The following is a 20,687-nucleotide window of genomic DNA, read 5'->3' as shown; positions in this document are numbered from 1 at the left end:
CTGGCCCAATGGCCGACTCTGTCTATTCATTATAAATTAGCCATTTTTATCTGTCTTCATAAAGCTTTCCACGATAGGTTACCTGTCACATTAATCGACCTGATTTCTAAGAAACGGGCCACAAACTATTCAACCCGGACTTGCGCTTCTTTAATTGTTCCACGCTTCAACACGCGTTACATGAAAGACTCTGTCGCGTTTAGAGGCTCAGTCCTGTGGAATGCAGTGACCAACAACTGTAGTGCCCTGACAAAAAACATTCCTTATCGTGATCTCAGGCTAAAGCTTAAATCTCAAGCTAATTTTAATGAATTCAGCTTTAAGATAACGTCTGCATCCACTTGTAATTTTAGAAAAGATGACTTTGTATATACTTAAATTTATGCTCATAATTTCATATTTGTAAGCGTTAATTTAGTTCAAACATTTTGTCTGTATATACCCCTAGTTTTTAGCTTTTTAGTTTACTTGTAATTAGTTAATTGCAAACGACCCCACAAGCTCATGTAGCTTTAATATTCATCGTTTTTAAATAAAGGCTAAAGGCTAAAGGCTAAAACGATCATAATGCCTCTGATTCCAATCTCCTGTTCCTCTGTCTCTTGTTGTCAGCGTTCCCTTCGCTGTTCCTTCTGCTCCGCGGTTTCTTGTTGACGTCTTCTCCTTCGTTGTTCACGCTGAATTTGAAGTCGGCATTCTCCATTTCATTTCGTTTCTTTCCATTTCGTTTCGTTTCGTTTCGCTCCATTTCGTTTCGCAAACTACAGTAAGCCCCTTTTGTCGACAAGAAGTAGAGCATTCACCATTCCCGGTAGGGAACGAGAGGAGAAATGCATCGTTGCGAAACGTTTCACAGTCGATTGTTTTACGGAAAGAGATCGCACTTTTACGGAAAGTGGTCGGTGAATCCGCTTGTTACACTAGTATTTGACACAAAAAGACGTACTACCAGATTCAAAGTAAGAAAGCTCTAAACAATAAGTTTGTTTGTGTTTTTATAATCTGTAAAGTCTATCGAAATTGGATGCTTATCAAATTTACTACCGGCATTATCGTGCGCCAAGAAAATCGATTGTGATCCGAAGGTCTCCGAAAGCCCTCGTAAAATCGACTCTATCCATCAAAACGGTAGCATAATAGCCACTCGCGCATGCGCAGTAGCTACAAAAAGCCGATCTTGCGAGCCCTCAGTCTCTTTGTTTGCGGTCTATAGAACGTGTAACGAAACTGTAACGCGATCAAAATAACCTATTTTTCAGAGGTTTTCGACAGGTTTTGATGTTCTAACGACAAACACATCTCCTCTGGACCCTGTAATAATGATAAAGAAAGTACTTTGTAAATCATTCATTCAGCAGTTTTGACAACTAAATTTGTGTTTTTGAGTACCGAGTCGACTGTTTTGGTTCGCTCCAGTTATTCTTTTGTTGCTGTTGAAGTGAAAGTCTAGAAATATAACAAAACACTTAATGTCAGATCCCTCGGGAAACCAGGACTCTCGGTAAAACAAAACAAACTGTTTCCCTCGGGATCTGACATTCAGTGGATATTGTTTTCTGTTGTAAAATTGGCCATATCTGGTCATTTTTGAAACGACTTAAACAATGGCGTCTTTACACATGCAAAATTCCGATGACTATGAGGCGGCAAATTTGAAACAAGTGGTGAACAATATTCCTCAGGGGGGGGGGGGGGGGAGTAAGGGTTACATTTGACTCTAAGCGAAACTCACTTAGGGGAGAGGGTCAAAAATACTGTCGTTATCCTGTCAGTTCGGTTACACAATGGCATAGGTTGTTTAAGGCCCTTTGCGAATTTTGTTCAGACTGCATTCAAAGATTTTTTTATAAGTTTTTAAATTCAGCTTTCAAATCTCGCGCTTCATTGATTCATTTCAATAACTAATAGACGCACTCAGTGGGTTATTAAGTTCAAAGTGGTAAACTCAGCTTTCAAAACTCACGCCTAGAGATATCCTGTAGCTGGTAAAGAAAAAAGGTCTCAAGACTGTAACCATATTTTTATATTTTAACACTAGATTGACACTAATCTAGAAGTAAATCAGAAAAGTAATAATTTAAGCAGTAATCGACACAGGTCCAAATTAAAGAGATGAACGGACAGATTCTTGAATGACCTCTCACTAGGATGCAAAACTTGAACTTGTCACTAAAGAAGCTTCCTACATATATGCAAAAAAAAACTAAAGCAGATAAAAACAGTAAATTGAGTTTTTAAAACATAACAATAAGCTCCTTCCGTAGAATAAATCAGTATTTGATGCTCATTTTTGCTTTTAACAAATGCTTCCAAAAAAACCTATCCAACATATCACTAAAGATATCACAATGACTAGCCTTTTTTCATTCTAAAAAGAAAAAATAGCAGGCCCGTTATGATAAGGAAAACGACATGGAAAAAATAGATAAAATATGGCAAGCCCCAAGCGAGAGCACATACTCTTATATGACCATTCTTCTTGAGGATAATATTATATGGTGTCAGGAAATATTCTTACTCTTCTGGCATAGTGGTCTAAACTACACAATTTTCTATGACCAGTGCAAAGATTCAAATGCAAAAAAATCGATCAACAAACAGAGTATGGCCACAGTTTTACATAATACAAGTCTGCTAAAACCGTTTATGTCCTTCATATATACGTTTTAGGTCACTTATGTGCTGAAGTCATTACTCAGTGTCTTTACCCATACACAAAATGCTCGACTTCTGGAGTTATAGTATGAAGAAGATACATGCATCAAGCCAATTTCATCAGGTAGCACAAACCATAATAATTCTTGATGATTTATGCAGTCAGAGCATTATTTTAAGCTTGAAAAAGTTGGCCAAGTTTCAATCCATGATCATCTTTGTCATACATACTAGTAAGAAGTGATGGGAAACAGTCCCAATGCCTCAATTAAGTATTAAATAACAAAACTGGACCATAATTTTAGGAACTTAATTTACGCCAAGACACATTTAAGCCTCTCAAAGAACGAAATATAGCATAGCACTTTTAAAGCAATATAAAATGCCTTTCCGGAAAAGATGTTCACAAAGTTCTAATAATTATTATTGTTATTAATGATTATGCGTTATTGACCAACATTCGGTCAAGATGGCTGGATATTGGCCAAGCTCTTTTTTTGCGAGACCAATACCCAGCCATCGTCACCAAACAAGCTTGACTGGTTTGCCCACTTAAGTAGCCTATTGGAACACAGGATTTGCTTCATCTTGTCACGGATTCAACCATAAAATTGTAATAAATAATTATGCTTTATTGACCGGGTGTGAGGTTAAAATGGCTGGATATTTGCATCTTTATTGACCCTGCCTTCCTCTTGCAAGGCTGTGCTCTAAGAAAAATTGAAGGTAGCCCAGCACTCTGAACTTGTGAAATCCAGTGTGCCCAGCAAATGATTTCTATGAAAAAGCAAAGAATTTCTGTTGCCCGAAAACAAAAGTTACCGATGTATGTGCCATGGGCCACAGAGCACAGCCTGGTCTTGATCAATAAAAATGCAAAAATGAATGAGGCCAATATTCAGCCATCTTGAACGAACAAACTTGGTCAATAAATGAATTATTACATGGCCAAGAAGAGAACCCTTATTTGCGGGACCAACGCCGGAAATCCAAAGTGGGCAAAATGGGCTCATCTTGCCCGTTTGGGTAACCAATTAGAATGTAAGGTTTGCTTCATCTTGCCCACTCGAGGTAGCAGTTGGACATTTTTTGTCTTTAGTATGGAAGTAGTATTTCAAGATTAACATTTTCAGAACTTGACTAAGCATAAACCACAGTCATTTGAGACTGAAATTAAGTTCCTTGGTCCAGCCTGCTTGCATTGAGAGAACGTTCTGCACTAACATCACATACCAAGGTGAAATGCCTGTTGCATGAAAAACAAAACAAAGTGCTATTTAAGTAAAACGCAAAGGCTATTCCCCAGGCTATCGTGGGGGGTGGGGGGGGGGGAGACCTTTGAGCAGTAAGATAACTTCACTAATGTAGATATTCTCATAAGAATAAAACATACTAAATGAGTAATATACATATAATTTACTGGCCGCTTACTCTGACAACTCAGCCATCTACTTCAAAACTTTCTGATAACCCTGATTAATCACATTACATTTACATACAGTTGTGTTTCATAGTAATAGCCAGTACACTATGTTGCCCGCAACCTTCAACGTTAAGACTGTGGACCAGGGGTTACATGTAAATGTTAACAGAGTCTGTCTATGATTCCCAGTACCAGTGACAAAGAGCCTATTTTTAAAGGGCACAACCTCCCTCAGATTGTACATTATCATCTACGCATACAGGGTCAATACCAGGGGAGGCAGGGGAAAGTAATAAGGTCTGGGAGCAAGAAATGAAGTTCTCACAACTTGTAAAGTGATCACCCTGGTGGGCACCAGATACTTTACTGCAGTAAATGTATACTTCCGGTGTACAATGTATTACACAAAACAAAATTCCTATCAAACTCCCCCGAACAAAACAGTTTGGCCATAAAACAATATCAAACCAGCTTTTCTGAGAGTTTTTAGCCTGAACAAAATCGAAACAAACAAAATTATATTGGGAGAAAAATTAAATGCGAAAACTGAGTCAACTCAACAAGCAAGGGAAATCTGACAAGTGCTGGATTCAGAATATGCTTCAATTGAGGCCAATTAAGGAGTGAAGATCGAGTAATAATAATTGAGATGATTCCCAAGACAATTTCAACTTGCAGATTTAAAGACTTTTTCCTTAATAAACAAAATAAATGTTTTGACATTTTCACAGAAAATGTTTCTTTTAGAATTTAACTCTGAAATGGAAATAATAAAAGAAGCAGGTCCTTACATCGCCTTAAAAGCTTTCACACTAGATCAATAACTAACACACTTGCCATCAGTTGTTTGGAACTGAAGCGTTTGATTTTGTTCCATTCGAGTATTCCTTATACGAGTTCCACTTTGTTCGATAACCCAACTCAATGTTTGACTGACTTCAAAAATCGAATGATCTATTCAATTTTTTTTTGTGAGTGGGTTTTGTTGAATGCTGAGCTGCATCAAACTCTTTTCTCTTTCAAACTCTCATTTGAAAGAGTTTGATCTAGTTGAAAGCCAAACATTCAATGTGATATGCTGGATATACATGTACATGTATTTCCTAAAGTAAATATTCTAGCAGTGAGAGGCGAACCGACAGAGAAAATAAATCAATAATTGACAAAAATATTATGCTTCTTTGTTTTTCTCACATGTTGTAATTGTTTCTTGGTATTGAAGTTGCAAGGGATACTAAAAAACAAGTGACAGTCACCACAACCATGTAATGTCTTAACTGGCAACAACGTACGCTGAGCTATGAGTGTGGATATCAGATTACTGTAGTTATGATGCTGATAAAAAAACACTGGAAAAAGTGTCAAATTTAGTCAAACTAAGTCTACCATTCTATAAAGCTTATAAATATGAGCTTATAATTCTGAATAAACAAATTCACTTCTCAACATTTCACTCTGTTTATTACAGTCTGTTCAACAACTTAAATTCAAAGTTTAAAATTCAACAAACCTAGTAAACAAAGCAAAACTATTCCTGAAAGCTCAGATCCTTGAATTATAATATTGAAATGACTTTAAACTGCCTGTGTCACAGTTGAGTAGTAAACTGTTGTTCACTTTGTCTATATTGCCAATGATGTGTCCTTATACCATAATATGTTGTCTGAAAAGCGGCATTATATCAATACACTTGTGAATAACCAAACTATAGTAAATTTCCCTTTTTCAGTTTTTATCTCAAAACCACCAATCTTTGGTTATTCAAAGAATGATCTGTAAACAAATCTGCTGGTTGCTTTGCAAGTTGAGGGAACATTGTTTGAATTTAAACAAATAAATAAATGACTTTAATAGTAACATCCTCGTGAGGTTTTTCAGGAACTATTTACAAACTATTTCCAATTTATAAAAGCAAAAATGACAATAAAAACTCGAAATGACAATTTATGATGGTATTCTACTAAAATCTAAAGCTTATGAAGGAAATGTCTGCCTCAATAGTGTGTCTTTCAGGGCGCGCTTGAAAGATGCCAATGAGGCACTTTGCCTAAGTTCATTATGCAAGTTATTCCATATGTAGGCCCCTCTGTAGGAAAATGTGCGCTGGCCTATAGCCGTTCTGTATAGCGGAATCTGCAAAGCGTTCCGTGTACGAGTGTTACGAGTATGTATATTTGAGCGCTTGGTAAACTTGCTCGTTAAGTATTGAGGCGCAAGATCGTTCTGACATTTAAAGGTCAAAACGGAGTCTCTATAGAATAATTGTTCTTTAACAGGAAGCCAGTTTAGCTCTCGAAGCAAAGGTGTTACGTGGTCAAACTTCCTAGAGTTTGTTACGATCTTGCTGGCAAAATTCTGAATAGATTGTAATCTGTTTATATTCTGGAGTGTAGTATTAGACCATACAGATGAGCAGTAAAGCATCTTGCTAAAGACTAATGATGTTATTAACAACTCTAGTGTTTCCTTGTCGAAGCTCCTTTTGACTCTATTTATTTGGCAAAGCTTTGCGAAACAAGATGACACTACACATGAAATATGGTGATCGTAGGTCAGATGGGGGTCAAGAAAGACTCCCAAGTCCTTGGCAGAGTCTGTTGCCTTCAGTGTTTTACCTAAGAATACCACTCTAGGGTCTTCTGGTAACCGGCTTAACATCTGTCTGGTACCGAGGAAAAGGAGTTTAGTTTTATCGGGATTGATAAGTAGATGGTTCTCACAGAACCATTGAGCTACACTGTGAAGGTCTTGTTCGAGCTTTTCAATGGCAGCATCAAGCTCAACGAGAGGAAATGACATGAATAGCTTTGAGTCATCCACATACGATTCTAGGTTGCAAAACGTCGGTGACGTGGGTAAATCGTTGAGATAAATGCAGAACAACAATGGTGATAGGATTGCGCCTTGAGGAACTCCGTGAGTTATAGGTAGAGTGTCAGAGTAGGTGGAGACGGTCTACTCCGAAGTTTAATTTGTTTCACGGGAGCGTGTAAGCTCAGGACAGACTGCAAAGTGTCATTTAAAATATTGAGCTTAGAGTCTACATCGGTTTGATCGAAGATAGTGAGCAGGGAATCCGCTTACAAGAATTTCAAGAGAACATATTTAAGGAGTACCCCCCTTCCATCTGGTCAATATGATGCTTGCATAGAACTGCAGGGTAAAGTGGTTTTACTAGTTTAACTCCACTGCTGGTTTTGCTTTCCACTGAAATGAAGTCTTAAAGGGGCTGTGCCACAATATTCAGTATTGTCTGGATCTCTCTGTTACAGTTGATTTCAAATTATTTACCACGCCACGTTGCAAAGTTCATTGGGAAATTGGATACTACATTATGAAGTAGCCAATTACATAGCAAGTTAGGGGATCAAATTGCGAACTTCCAAGACATAGTTGTCAACTTTGGTGTGACTGAACTTCACAAGTTTGCTCAAGAGTAACTTCACTTCCCAGTTGTTTTAATCACTGAGCTCTCGTCAAAGAAGTGCCTATTTCTGGGATCATAGTTACTAAAAAAATATATATTCTTCAACTTTTTCTTGAGTGTTCTCAGTCAAGCATTATTATATTATTATTATAAGCTCTCTTTTGGAACTATTGACAACTTTTGCACGAGTTACCGAAATCACGTGTCAATACATGACTCATTTGTGGGTCAACAACCTGATTTTCAATTAAATGTTTTTGTATTTCCGTAGCATACATACTTGGTCTTCGCTGTTTACCCAACTCTGTGTAGGGGCTTCCTGGACGTATGAACCGATCAACAATATCTGTTACCGTCTTTCTCAGTAAATTAAACCTGTGCACTATTTGGAATGGTTTCGAACCCCAGTGATTTTTTTGTTACCTCTGCGTCTTGCGTCCCTCACACGTAAAATTCCCCAAAGACGCAAAATAATTCATGGCATGCATCCCGTAGGATACAAAGGATGATCGATCGATTTGAAGATTTTTTGGTAGAATATCCTGTTTGTGTGATTTCTGTAGCTGTTGTTTAAAGATGTATATTAATTTTATTTTAGTCTTTTTGTGCTTTAAATATATAGAAGGACTATTATGTTGATTTCAGTAAACTGTAATAAACAGTTTTGGTGTCTGTCTCCAGATTAACTGTCTGGTTAAGAGGCCCATACCAAGCATTTTCAATTAAGGACTCCCTGTCTTTTGAACTGGGGCCCACTGGTTATGAACAGGGACTCGTGACTATTCACAAGATGAGTCCCTGGACACACCATATACCATTAATTTGTAACAAAATCACTGGAACACTCTAACCATTTTTTTACAATCATTTCACAGGCCTCACAGCGCAGAGCCTTGCCCTGTTTAGTAAAAGGATTCAGGGTCATTATGTTGCAGTTTCCTACTTAGGAAATTACTGTACTTATTAATCACAGCTTTGTGTCAACAAATATGTCTCCCAAGCATTATATCAAATGTTTCAGACCACAAAAATGAAATATGGAAAACTGTTACTATCTGTATTCTCCGTCACAATCCTTGCCTTGCATAGCCTTAGCACGGTAAAACACTCCAACTTTCAAATTATACTTGCGCATCACGAGGTTTTTGTCTCACCTACTGCTCACGTGTGTCAGAAAAGAGTCGCTTTACGAGGGAAGCGATCGATTACTGAAGGCCGATGGGTCGACAAATATACATAACAACCCTCAGATGTCTTGTAGTGCCATTAGAAAGCAAAAATATACCGATTCCACGCTCCTAGAACCTACAGAAGCTGGCAAATTTGAAGCCGTTGCAATCACTTTCAAAATGGATTCCAAAAAGGATGCCCGCAATGAGGATGAGCAAAAGAAAAGTCCGCTGACCAGCACTCCGCTCTCTTCTAGGCCCCATTCTCTCTTGTTTTCTCCGTCTAAGAGCATTTTATTTTTACGCCAGTACTGATTGACATCAATCTGGCAAATATCGAAAGCTGTTGGTAAGCTCTGCGATTTTAATCATTTAGAATCGAAAGCAATGCCAAGTGCAACCTCACACACTTCACAGTCTTTGCATCAATGCAACGCGCGAGTAATGCATTAGAACCGTTTATGGCCCGATCTCAAGAGTAAATTTACCTTTATTCACCTTGATTGTACGCAAAGGCAAATTTTCTGAAACATTGATCGTGCGATTTTGGACATGGGTTAAAAAAAAAAAAAAAAGAAAAAAAGACGTCACCTGAAACTTAACGGAAACAAGAAAGAACGGAAATGTGATAACAGAAATGTGGTGGAAACATGATCGTTCGTTTCCGACGCGGAAACATGACGGAAACGCGTCCCGTCCTTGGAGAACTAGATCACCATGTTTCCGCAGGGCGGAAACGTGACGGATATAAGCAACTTCCCGTTTCTGTCGAGTTTACAAAATACGGAAGCACGTTATTTCGTCCTGTTTCTGACAACATTCCCTTGCCCAGGGAGCAGCATTATAATTATTGCATTCCCGGACAATTAAATTCACCTCCGGGCTCGAATAAGCGCTTAATGAATATGCTGGATATCTCTAGCCCAAGGACAATCTCTTTAGCAATCTCTTAGCCCTTGTTTTTTTCACAAAACAAGTCAGCTACCCACCCGCAGATAGGTCTGGGCCTGGACTCTCTGCTGACACTTAGCAAGACAGCAAGCACCTTTTAGCAAAATCACACCCAAAATAGCCTGGATATCCCTAGCACAAGCACAATCTCTTAGCTTCTGACAACATTTGCTAGCCCAGAGAGTAGCAATTACATTCCCGGGCAATTAAATTCCCCACCGTGCTCAGATAAGCACTTAATATCTGTATGGATTTCATACAAGGTGCCTGTACTGAGTCTAGACAGCCAAGTCCAAGGAGCAACTACTCACCTTCCCCACCCACGAAGCTTATGACTAGTCAATCACTTCCCCCAAGTTTTCCTAGTAATGTTATGATTATGAGTCAAAGCATTGATTTGGCTGGGTAGCCCACAGAAAAAATTCTCTGACTTTGAACTGCTTTCTGACATGAAACTCTTATCAAAGTGACAGAATCTCCCCTCCCTACCGCCCTGCTTTTCACACAAAACAAGTCAGCCACCCACCCACGGATAGGTCTGAGCCTGGGCTCTATGCTGACACCTAGCGAGACAGCAAGCCCCCTGGTTTTTTTCCGGCTACACTGGCTTGAACACGGGCGATGCCCGTGTTCAAGAGAAAACTTAGCGGCACCTTTAAGCAAAATCACATAGATATTTAATATTTTAAACTTTTAATATATCAGCAACGCCCGGTTGCAATTGGTAACCCGAAAGGGGAGCTTTGTGGTCGCAGCTCAATAATGTAATTACAGTGACATAGTGAATGGTTCGCTTGGTTTGCAGTATTGAAACTATAATTTTATTGGCACACTTTCAATGTTACAGTCTACAGATCATTGCACAATAGCCAGCTCATTTAAAGTGAAGTCATTTTGCTAACTTTGTATTTCCACTTTTTTCTGTACATGTACAGTTGCAGGGACGGCCTCTACCCTTTGAACAGCGGCAACGTAAAGCACGGCAACTTAAAGCACGACATTTTTCCCTTGCTTTTGTTTCTTCTTGATCCATTTTCAAGTATGCTTTAATTTCGTTATTTAGAACTAGGTTAGAAGGTTTTTCCCGTTTATCCGTGTATACTAGGTCTGCCAATTGTTCAATGTCATCGCCCATGGCCCTCTTCGACCCCACAAACCTAGAAAGGGAGTGGTCTTCAGCGGCTATTTCGCTAGCCTCGTTTGTTCTGATTGTTTTGTAGAGTCTCCCATTCGAGTAAGAGACAGCGACGAGGAGTAAGAGCAGCTAAAAAAAGAGAACGTATAAATTTTGTTAGAATGCAAAGAGCTCCTGACTGGTTATGGTGATACGTTGGGTGTTTCATGCAGTTAACCCTTTCACTGAAGCTAATAACTGCAGTAAAAAATAGGTTAAAGCTAGACATTCCAATTTTACAAGCTCTTAAAGTCTTAATTAAAAGAAAAAGCTAGAAAGCTATAAATGTTCAAGCATAGTATAAAAACTTGAACATAAAGTTCTAAGCATGATATAAAAACTTAAACAAAGTTATAAACACCGCAGGGCCCGCTGTTGGCTAAATTATAAACTCATCTTAAACTACTTAAAGATTTGCCCACCTTAACAACTTTTTCGTTCATTTCCACTTCTTGTAGATGGTCCGGAAACTTCTGTGCGTGGTGATCTGTTTTCTGAATTTAACGGGAGCTGTCTATTTGAAAGCTTATTTATACCTCTATTCTGCGGAACAATAAACCCCAAAGAAGGAAAAAAAAAACGTATGTCCACGTTCCAGATATATGCCTGCAATTACCTTAATTCATTTACGCAAATAGTAAATATATACAGCGAGATAACACAACAAATGCTCGAATTACAGAGAACTGTTTTTCTTCCATCAAAATTAAAGATTAAAACGACGTGCGTAAAACGACGAGCTCACTCCGTTCTAAAGGTAGTCCATTGAATGTTAAGAAAGTGTTAGGAGGTCTAATTATCTTCAGATTTAATAAATAAGAGGAAAAAATAGAAAAGAAAAAAATGCCTAAAACAGAATTATCATAGCTTCAATTGTTTCCCATACATAACTGCTGGTAAAGTGGTGTTCAGCGACTATAAATACCACAGGGAAGTTGAGTGTCAGTATGTGGGTTAGTAATTATGCTCCTTCAGCTTTTTATGTCAGCCAATAAGCAATAGACAACATTATAATAAATGCCTTCTTGGGTCAAACACGATTTATACAAAAACATAACTAAAAGGAAAACTCTATCTGTTCGGTCATCCTAGCTTGGGATTTTTTAACATATTTGAATTAGTAAGAGCTATATTATTATTTTATCGAAACTTATATACTGTTTGGGGGTATAGAGAACGCGATACCTCTCTCCCTTGCTTTTTTTCAAACCGAAAATTGAACGGGTCCTTTCGTGAAAACAATGTAGCCAAATCTGTCTAGAAAATGTGAAAGTCCCACTTTCGAAAGCGTTGGGAATAATATAGGAAAGCCCCAAAAATCTTACGGAAAATTATCTTGAAGTTTTAGTCTTTCTAAAGCCGAAGGATATTTTTACGCAAAGATTGCCGGTTTGAGCAGTCAGTAGTCTCGGAAATTTAGTTAATGTCAATCAACTGGTTCTCAACCTTAATCCACAATTACCACGTCTAAAATATATCATCTAAGGCTTGTTTAAAGATATCCTTTAGAGCAAACGAAAAAGCTCGATTTTATATTTGTTATGGAGTAGAAAAGGAGAGGATGGACAAAAACGAAACAAAGAAGGAAGGAAGGAAGGAATCACTTACATCGCTTCCTGGTTTAAAGAGTATAGATGGGTGACGATAATTTATGGCAGAAAAGTTCCCGGTGTGGGTTTGTGTTTAACGTTGTCTCTGCAGCACACGTAGTCTTTAACAGGTGAATACACGTGTTGAAAACGTGGAGGCGTAAATAGTAGGGTCACCTGGGATCGCGTTGTAAATTAAACTAGCGTTAAAATCAGTAATTTTACCGGCACCTATTTGTTTATAGCGAAAATGGACGCGGGACATTTACATACGACAATGGGTATCTTTACCTACAAGAGGCAAATACCTCACAGAAGAAAAAAAAAAGGTTTTAAATCCTTTTTTCCTCAATTCTTATTTACATACCTCAGTTAGAGACCATTCTCGAGGACCAAGTCCTTCTGGTGACTTTCATCACTGATATTCTAAGCATTGGGCAATTGTTACGAAGCGCAATAAACATAATATATAATTATGCAAATGCCCAAATATTTTGCATGAGCTTCAGAGGCTAATACCTCCAAGATAATTACCAGCCCGGTTGATAGGCTCATACAAGACGACCCTAACCCCACAATAGAGATTTTTAAATTAGCTAAAAGAAACTCATTTTGGCAGAAACATTCCCTTTAATGAATAATGTATTCATTGAGAAAAATTGACTAGCCTTTAAAGACCGTATTAAAGATTTTATGCTATCAAACAGTGACAAAATTTCTCACTCTTAATATTGAGCCTATGTTGTAATTATTTGGCACCGCCTTCAAAATGGTTCTGAGATATTTTTGTCATTTTTGTTGTTGTTGCTGTTCTCGAAATTATGTTAGATACGCTCCCGCAATTTCTCCAGTAAGCCGTAGTGAAACTTACTATTTCTCATTTTAATGATGCATACATTAACTTTTCATTAATTTCGAGACAATAATTTATCGGCTTTTTCATGCAGCCTTTAAATTTGTTACACTGACTCGATCATTTGGGGTCAGTATAACACGAGTTTGCTTGCAGAAAGATCTTGAATTGGAAATGCACATCTGAAAGCCGAGTCGTCCGTAGCTGATCAGTCTTTTTTATTATTATTTTCAAGTATACTCTGAGTGCGAGTGTCTTTTTGAATTTGTTGTTCTTTTTTATAAAGAAAACCCATGATTAAATGTTCCGATAGATCTGATCGTAGTTATTATCCTAATGGTTGCATTTTTGGCTTCATCCAAACAGCTGCTGCCTCTACTTAACTTGAGAAGGAAGTTTAAACTATAAAGTTGGTTTTATTTGCATCTTAGTTTATTAACAGTTACTGTCCTCCCTATGGTTGGTTATTTACTTGGATGACGTCCCTCGGTTATAAACTTTTATTCTATATTTTTCCTTTAGTTTTTTAAATTAAAATGACATACATATACCCAATGATGCATGATGCATCTGCCTACATGCTTAAACAATCACTTTATTAAAGCTTCGCGCTTCCTTGAGCTTATTTATAGTTAAAAACGGAGGAGTTTAGACATTAAAACATCCTCTAGCTGCTCTGCTGGGGATTTAAATTTACAAAATAAATAAATATACAGATAAGAAAATATATTAGTCATACTGGGGTTGCATTAGCGCGTCAGATCCCTTGAATATCTTATATCAATGATAAAGACGACAATTTTAGACATCTAACAAATTAAACGCTTATTCCTTATCTTTCAGATTGTGTGCACGTATTAACTGTTATTCTTTGGGAGTGTTTACTTTACGGAACTATATTTGACCCAAAGGAAATTTTAGATAATATAACGGAAGTCGGAGGTGGACTTGATGAATTTTCTAAACTAATTGGTTTAAGAACTACCGCATAAACATGTCTCTAGGACGTACCCAGTACGAAATATAATCTTAAAATTAAGAAAAACTTGTAGCCAAGTATTATGTAGTGCAAGCGCAAGGTCGTGTGTAAAAAATAATAATAAAAAAATAAAAAATAACAATAATAATAAATGAATAAATAAAAATAAAGATGTAAAGCAAATGAGACTTTAAGCCTGGGTAGCATATCCACGAAGTGGTTCTTCGTCTACCACGCTCCGGATTGAACTGGAATTTAGAATGCTGTTTTTAAGGCTGGGGAAAAGCCGGACGACCAGGAGAAAAACCTCTCTGTCTGCATCATACAGTTTTCTTAATTGCTCTACTTAGGTCCACCACGCTAATGAGTGGTTGGTTTTTATCGGTTGCCAGATGGTCTATTTCTTCCTTTTGAATACGCAAACAGCATAGACTCACGAGACAAGATAATGATTATTTGGCGCCGTACAAGGATATGAAGTATTCCAACGGTTCTGTCCCCCAAATATATATATGAAAAAAAAAACACACACATTCAGATCAGGGTTTTTGTTTTTGTTTTTAATTTTTTCGATGGCTCTTTATTTTTCTTTTTTTAAAATTTCCTCTTTTTCTTTCACATTTTATCCCCACGCAAGCTCAACCAATGGGATCGTATTATTAACCTTTTACTATCTTCTGGGTTTGGAAGTAAAAGTTGCGACGATAGAAAATGTCACTCTGCAAAGTACTTAAAGGTGTTTCCCAAACAAGAAAATGGCAGAGTTATAACTTATCCACACGTGTGTTTTACGGACTCTTTTTCGACATAGGAGACAACACAAGGGGGGAAAAGTCTCTACACTTAACAGTGAACTAGAAAATAGCCTACTTTATCATAAAAGAGTGCGTTATAATATTGACAGGCCACACTTTTGAAAGAGAACTTTCTTCTATAGCTAACATTCGTCGCTTAACTAAAACAAATGCATTTGAGGAGTAATACACAGGCTGAAGGACAATCTAAATAATCCCATAAACGACCGCGCGCCATCCTAGATCCCAGGCCATCAGTATTCTAAAATGAGCCACGACTCATGCAACTGAAAATGAGATTAGAAAATGAAGTGGTTGGAGAAAGTTGATGACTAGAACGTGACTCTCCTCGAGGTAGAGATGATTTAGCTTTGTGCTAGTTGATAAAGTAAGCAAATTGGCTATGATTCTGCTATTTTCCTTAGGTTATGGTTTTAGCTTTCTATCAGAAAACTTAAGCAAATTAGGTCTCGATTTCATTTTCGAAAGCTCCACCCGCTGTTCCTACAATATCCAACGGCCAGAAATCAATATATATAATACTTCAAGAAGGATGCCGATTTGTCATCTCCTTCGACGGCTGATAACACGTGACAAGAATCATAAATTTCTTCTAGTTCCTTTTGATTGCTGGCCCTGTAACTTTCCCCTTTAGCATACTTCAGTGACCAAGTGGTCAGTATGTAGGTGAGAAAGTCTGCAGTTCAGTTTGTGCAGAATTAACTGAGGGGCCAAGATGATAAGTGAAGGAATTAAAACGGGTAAAAAAGGGTTTTTTCGAGTAAGTTGCTTGTTCTTTTGAACCCACGGACGGGGGAGGGGGCAGGATTGAGGGTACCCCTTCCTAGACATGTTGCAATATTTTGACAAGATTTTGCCTTCAATGGAAAACTTTTGATCTTTTCTACAGGATGAGGTATATTCCATGTGTGGTGGCGCTGGTGGAGGACTGTGACGTCCCCAAACATGATGGCCATCTTGGATTTACCGTTAAATCAAGTAAAAGCGGTGAAACTTGGCAATGTTTTGTGCATGACAAGTAAAATAACATCCGAATAAGTATTTCTCTTCATTTTCTCCACAAGATTTACTTTTAAAATTGGAATACGTTGAAAAAACATGCATTTTCACTCTAAAACATGTCTCAAAATGCGCGGGAGGGATAGACGAACAGCTACTGAAAATGTCAGGTGCTAATGTCTAATCGTCTAGGGAAAAATGTCCGTGGTTTACAATACTGTAAATAAATACCAATATTTACAACGTGCACCTACTTTTTAGTAGGCTAAACGTTTTCTCTCAATTTCTACAACTAACTTCAAATGTGCCTTGTAAACCCTCCAGTGGGGTCTAGGATAAAAAATAGACTTCTTGCAGTCCACCTTTTCTCTTAAAATCCGTCTAGTTCTTATCTTATCCAGCGCAGTTGCAAACCACGACGTCATTATTACAGAGAGGAGACCAGAAAAGACGGACTGCTGGCTCTTTTGTGGTAAACAAACCCTCCGTCAGCCCAGAAACGGACTAACCGATTGGTCAATTGCACAGCTGTTGACAGATCATTGTCTGGTCTGTGGTGAGATTGCAAGCATTAAAATAGTCACGCGTCACAACCAACTGTAAACAATAGCGAACCAAGCAGTAATCTCATTGATAAAACTTTTAAGCATGTCTAACAGAAGAAAACGGCTGTAAATTTCCTCACGGGAAACGAATTCAATGCAATCTTACCGGATTTAAAGAAAGAGTAATTTTTTCAGTTGTATTAATCGTTTCAAGTTACTCGTGTTTATTGATTAATTAAATTACCTTGACAGTTTCGTTGTCCCCAGACAGAACAAAACAGTCAGCAGTCTCTTATTTTTTCTTCTCGGGCTTACGCCCTCGTTTCTCCCAGCTCCCGACTTCGCCGCTCGCGTGCTTAGGTTTCGCGTGCATTAACTTTGCAAAGAAAAACAAGAGACTGCTCGCAGTCTAGATAAAAAAAGAAGTTGTGAGCAGAACAAAATGTAGCTTGTAAACTTACTCTCTAGTGGGGTTTAGGATTAAAAAAAAGTTGTAAGCAGAAAGGGATATAGGGTCCCCCACCTCTAGCCTCAGCCACAAGATGCATGGCAACTTTTTGGCAACTTTTCCCATTTAGAGCATCAGGAATTATGAAGACCTCTAATACTGGTTAAACCTTGTTTAATGTATCTTTACAAGAAAATTTCAGATTGTGATCTGAGAGGGTTTTCGTCTGGCAACATTCTTTTTACAAAAATGAAGCTGAATGATTTTAAGAGGTTTGCTCACTGAGCAACGGTGAATATAAAATTTGTCTACAATATCACGAGTCAGAAAGACTTAAAGAAAGACAATGTTATGGGAGTTTGCCTTTGCTCAGATTTTTGTCTGTATAAAACGTTATAGTATACTCTGAGTTTGTAGAAAAACAAATAGCATTACAAAAGCGAATAGTGGCTGTCATAGTTTTGATTTTACTTACTACGAGAAACTTTTCAGCAACTTTTTTGCGACTTCAGGCGTTCCGCCGTTGGCCCGTTTACAGTCTACTACAAATGTTAAGGGTTGATCTCTATTTTTTAAGAAATACTCTCTTTTAATTCATTTACAACCCTCTGCACAAATCACGGTAAGCACAACCATGTCGCGGTCTATCAACTTGAGCTGGTATCTCTCTACACAAGGGTTCGGTGTTGTGTTGCTCTTGAATCGGATTGCCTTATTCTGGCGTTTACATATTGCTCTTCGTCCTAGCGGTCCCGGCTTGCTCCTAGTGCAAAGCAATCTCGTCTCTAATATCACTAACAGCCATGTAATCTTTTCCCCCTTGGGCAGTAACGAGCAAGCCAGACTTCTCTTTAGCGGAACCGTCAGAGATTCCTTGTTCCGTGGCGTTTATGTCTTGACGAATTTGCAGCGTTGGTATTGTCGGTTTTCTCTGCTGAACTTCCACACAACGAGAAAACCAGTAGAAAAACAGCTGAGGTTGGGTAAATGACACTTATCTTATGGAGCAGTTAAATAAAAAAGTCATTCAATAAGTACAAGTTTCTCCAATATGACCATTATGTTAACAAGAGAAATAAAATATCAAAATAACAAGCCAGCAAACATTAAAAGAGAGAGAAAAGAAAATGAATTTACCAACTGAGCTAAAAAACTGAGTTAAAAAACTCAAGCCCTCTCTCAGAGCGACTCAAGACTAGGGAACCTTGAACACCGTACCACTCGCCTGTCACTATTACTCCAAGACATTTTTAGCCAATTACGCTTTTCGTCCAGTTTAGTACGTAGTTCAGATTTTCTAATGAAAGAAACACTTTCCAGTTGATCTGCATGGAATGGAGTTATCTTCCTCTACTTATGCAGAATGCGGATCTAAGAGCTGGAGCAACTTATTGTTCTGTTCTATTTTCGATACCGTTTGCACTTTCTTTAAATAAAGCTTTTCATCCTCCTTTTTAACACAGTCCACGTGGTGAGGCATTCTTCTCGTTTAATTGAGGAACTTGCTGCATCACTTGGCTGCAAGAATCAGTTTCTTCCGCCCAAATTGTATAATTTACCTCACAGCGCATACAGAATGCTGATGAATTCACCGTCATACGGACATCATGTGACATCACTTTTCTACGGTTCTTGAATTCTCCGCTTTTCTGCTGGAGAGGTGTAAACGATGAATCATTATTTATTAATATTATAATCTCTTTTAAACTGTATTATGGTCATAATCACTATTTTGTTTCTTTTCCTTGAAACGAACAAAAAAACATTAATAGATAATAACAACAATAATGAGCTTACTTCTCCATGTACAGTATTCTTGGACAATTTACAAGGTCATTTGGTATCCCTCCTGACGGCCTGTAAACTGGCCGGGAAAAAAGGTACAGCGGAATAACACTTTTATTCTTCCTTAAAGTAAGTTTTCAGGGTTGGGATAGAAACAAGAACTTCCTTTTATCGCTGAAATAGTTTTGCGTGATGAATCTGCAATTGAAAGTAAAGTCATTGAACCAGTTAATAGGTGAGTTTCGTATTCCCGGACGGCCCAGGACGAGGGCTTGTTCTTGCGCGAAAGCGAGGTTAATGCAGGTCACTTCTCACCAAGACAACCAAAGATAAGAGAACTGCTGCTGAGTTGGCAAAAAAAAGGAAAATTTGAAACGTTGAAAGTTACTTATAGGCTTGAGAAATCATTGTTTCAAACAGGAAAACGAAAATCAGCTCGTCATCACTAAGAAAAACAACGAGCATAACCAGAATTGACCGAAATAGTGGTCGGTGAGTGAGTTCAATAAAAATGCGAAGATGCTTTAAAAATCCTTAAACAAGATAATACCGTACCCTCAATCCATTAATGCTATTTTTACTGATGGTTAAAACTGCTTTAAGCCCTACCTTTCATGGAGTGTATGTACTTGTCGAAAGCTTGCAAGTTAATCTGAAACCTTTTTAGTTGACATTTTTTCTAACGGAGCGATCGAATGCAAAATTTTGTGAATTTGAAAAAAAATAAATCAACGGGGCAAACGTCCTGCATAAATTCCTTGCACTGTAAGGACGTTAAATCGGTTTAAACGAAGATGACTAAAACAATATACAGGTAAATAAGCTTCCATGTAGCTTATATTATTTGTTAAAATATTCAGTCACCAAAAAAAAAAAAACGTACGCACATTTCACTCGACAAGAGCTCGAGCACAAAATTTTATACAGAAGATATGCTGAGCAGTTTAAACTCCATTTTACATATATACGCAAGAGTAAAATAGAATACTAAGAAGTAAGATAATTAAAGGGAATAAAATATTGTCATTTTAACAAACTTTACCCTTTTCAAGCTTAAAAAGTTTACTTCTTCTTTTGTCTTCGTCGCTTTTTTCTTTTTTCTATTAAGTACGATTAGCTTTTCCCACAATTTTGTTTTTTGCAACAGACATCCCTTTGGCTTACTGGTAAAGTTTAAGCTTTGAAATCTTACTATTTTTAAGATTTCTATCGTTTTCCAGTGACTCAGCGGCAAATTAAATATGTTTGTTTTGTTTTTGCAAAGAAGTGGACCCTCATTAGCCTCGTAATCGTGTTCGTCCAAGGGCCGTCGGGCAATACGAAAATTGCCTATTGGCGCGAACAATGTTAATTACAAGATTCATCGCTAAATCTCAAGGCTTTTACAGAAAATAAACAGCACGGAAACAAAAAACAAAAGAAAACCAGTTTGTTTTTTGAGCATCATTGTAATATTGCTTATGGCTCGAAAATTACTATCTTCGGTAGAGCGGGGTATCTTTAACTTTATTCCCGCGCTGGCTTTTCTGTTAAGAAGAGCGTTGCCTATCTATGCTTGGTGTCCACCATGAATTTAAAGATTGCAATGTTTTGGCTTTTAAAAATTTTTTTAAAATTAACTGGTTGATAAATAAGCATCATTAGAATAACTATCTCAACAGTGGACGAGTAAGACAGTTTGGTACTTTGATCTAATATTTAAGTTTTTCTAAGACAGTGGTTTTGCAATTAGGTGTAAGTGACACCTACACTTACGTTGCTTCCTGGTCTAAACAGCATGGACAGAAAATTTGTTGGCGTTATGTTTTCAGCACACGTAATCAGTCGTTAACAAGTGGGTAAAGTGCTTAAAACGTCGCTGCATAAATTCTGGGG

The 20,687-nt window shown here is 37.7% G+C and overlaps 1 protein-coding gene and 1 long non-coding RNA gene across 2 annotated transcripts in view; one reads left to right on the top strand and one right to left on the bottom strand.

Annotated features, from left to right (window-relative positions):
* LOC140936280 (uncharacterized) overlaps positions 1-20,687 on the top strand; it is a 217,528-nt gene that overhangs the window by 68,028 nt on the left and 128,813 nt on the right. The window lies entirely within an intron of this gene.
* On the bottom strand, positions 10,433-12,554 carry LOC140936495 (uncharacterized). The gene is made up of 3 exons (XR_012165390.1): positions 12,408-12,554; positions 11,222-11,342; positions 10,433-10,889 (listed from the first exon to the last, which is right to left on the bottom strand). It is a non-coding gene; the product is annotated as an uncharacterized lncRNA (long non-coding RNA).

This window comes from Porites lutea, chromosome 5, assembly GCF_958299795.1.
Source record: "Porites lutea chromosome 5, jaPorLute2.1, whole genome shotgun sequence".
Classification (NCBI taxonomy): Eukaryota; Metazoa; Cnidaria; class Anthozoa; order Scleractinia; family Poritidae; genus Porites; species Porites lutea.
This window is presented reverse-complemented; position numbering and strand designations above follow the sequence as displayed.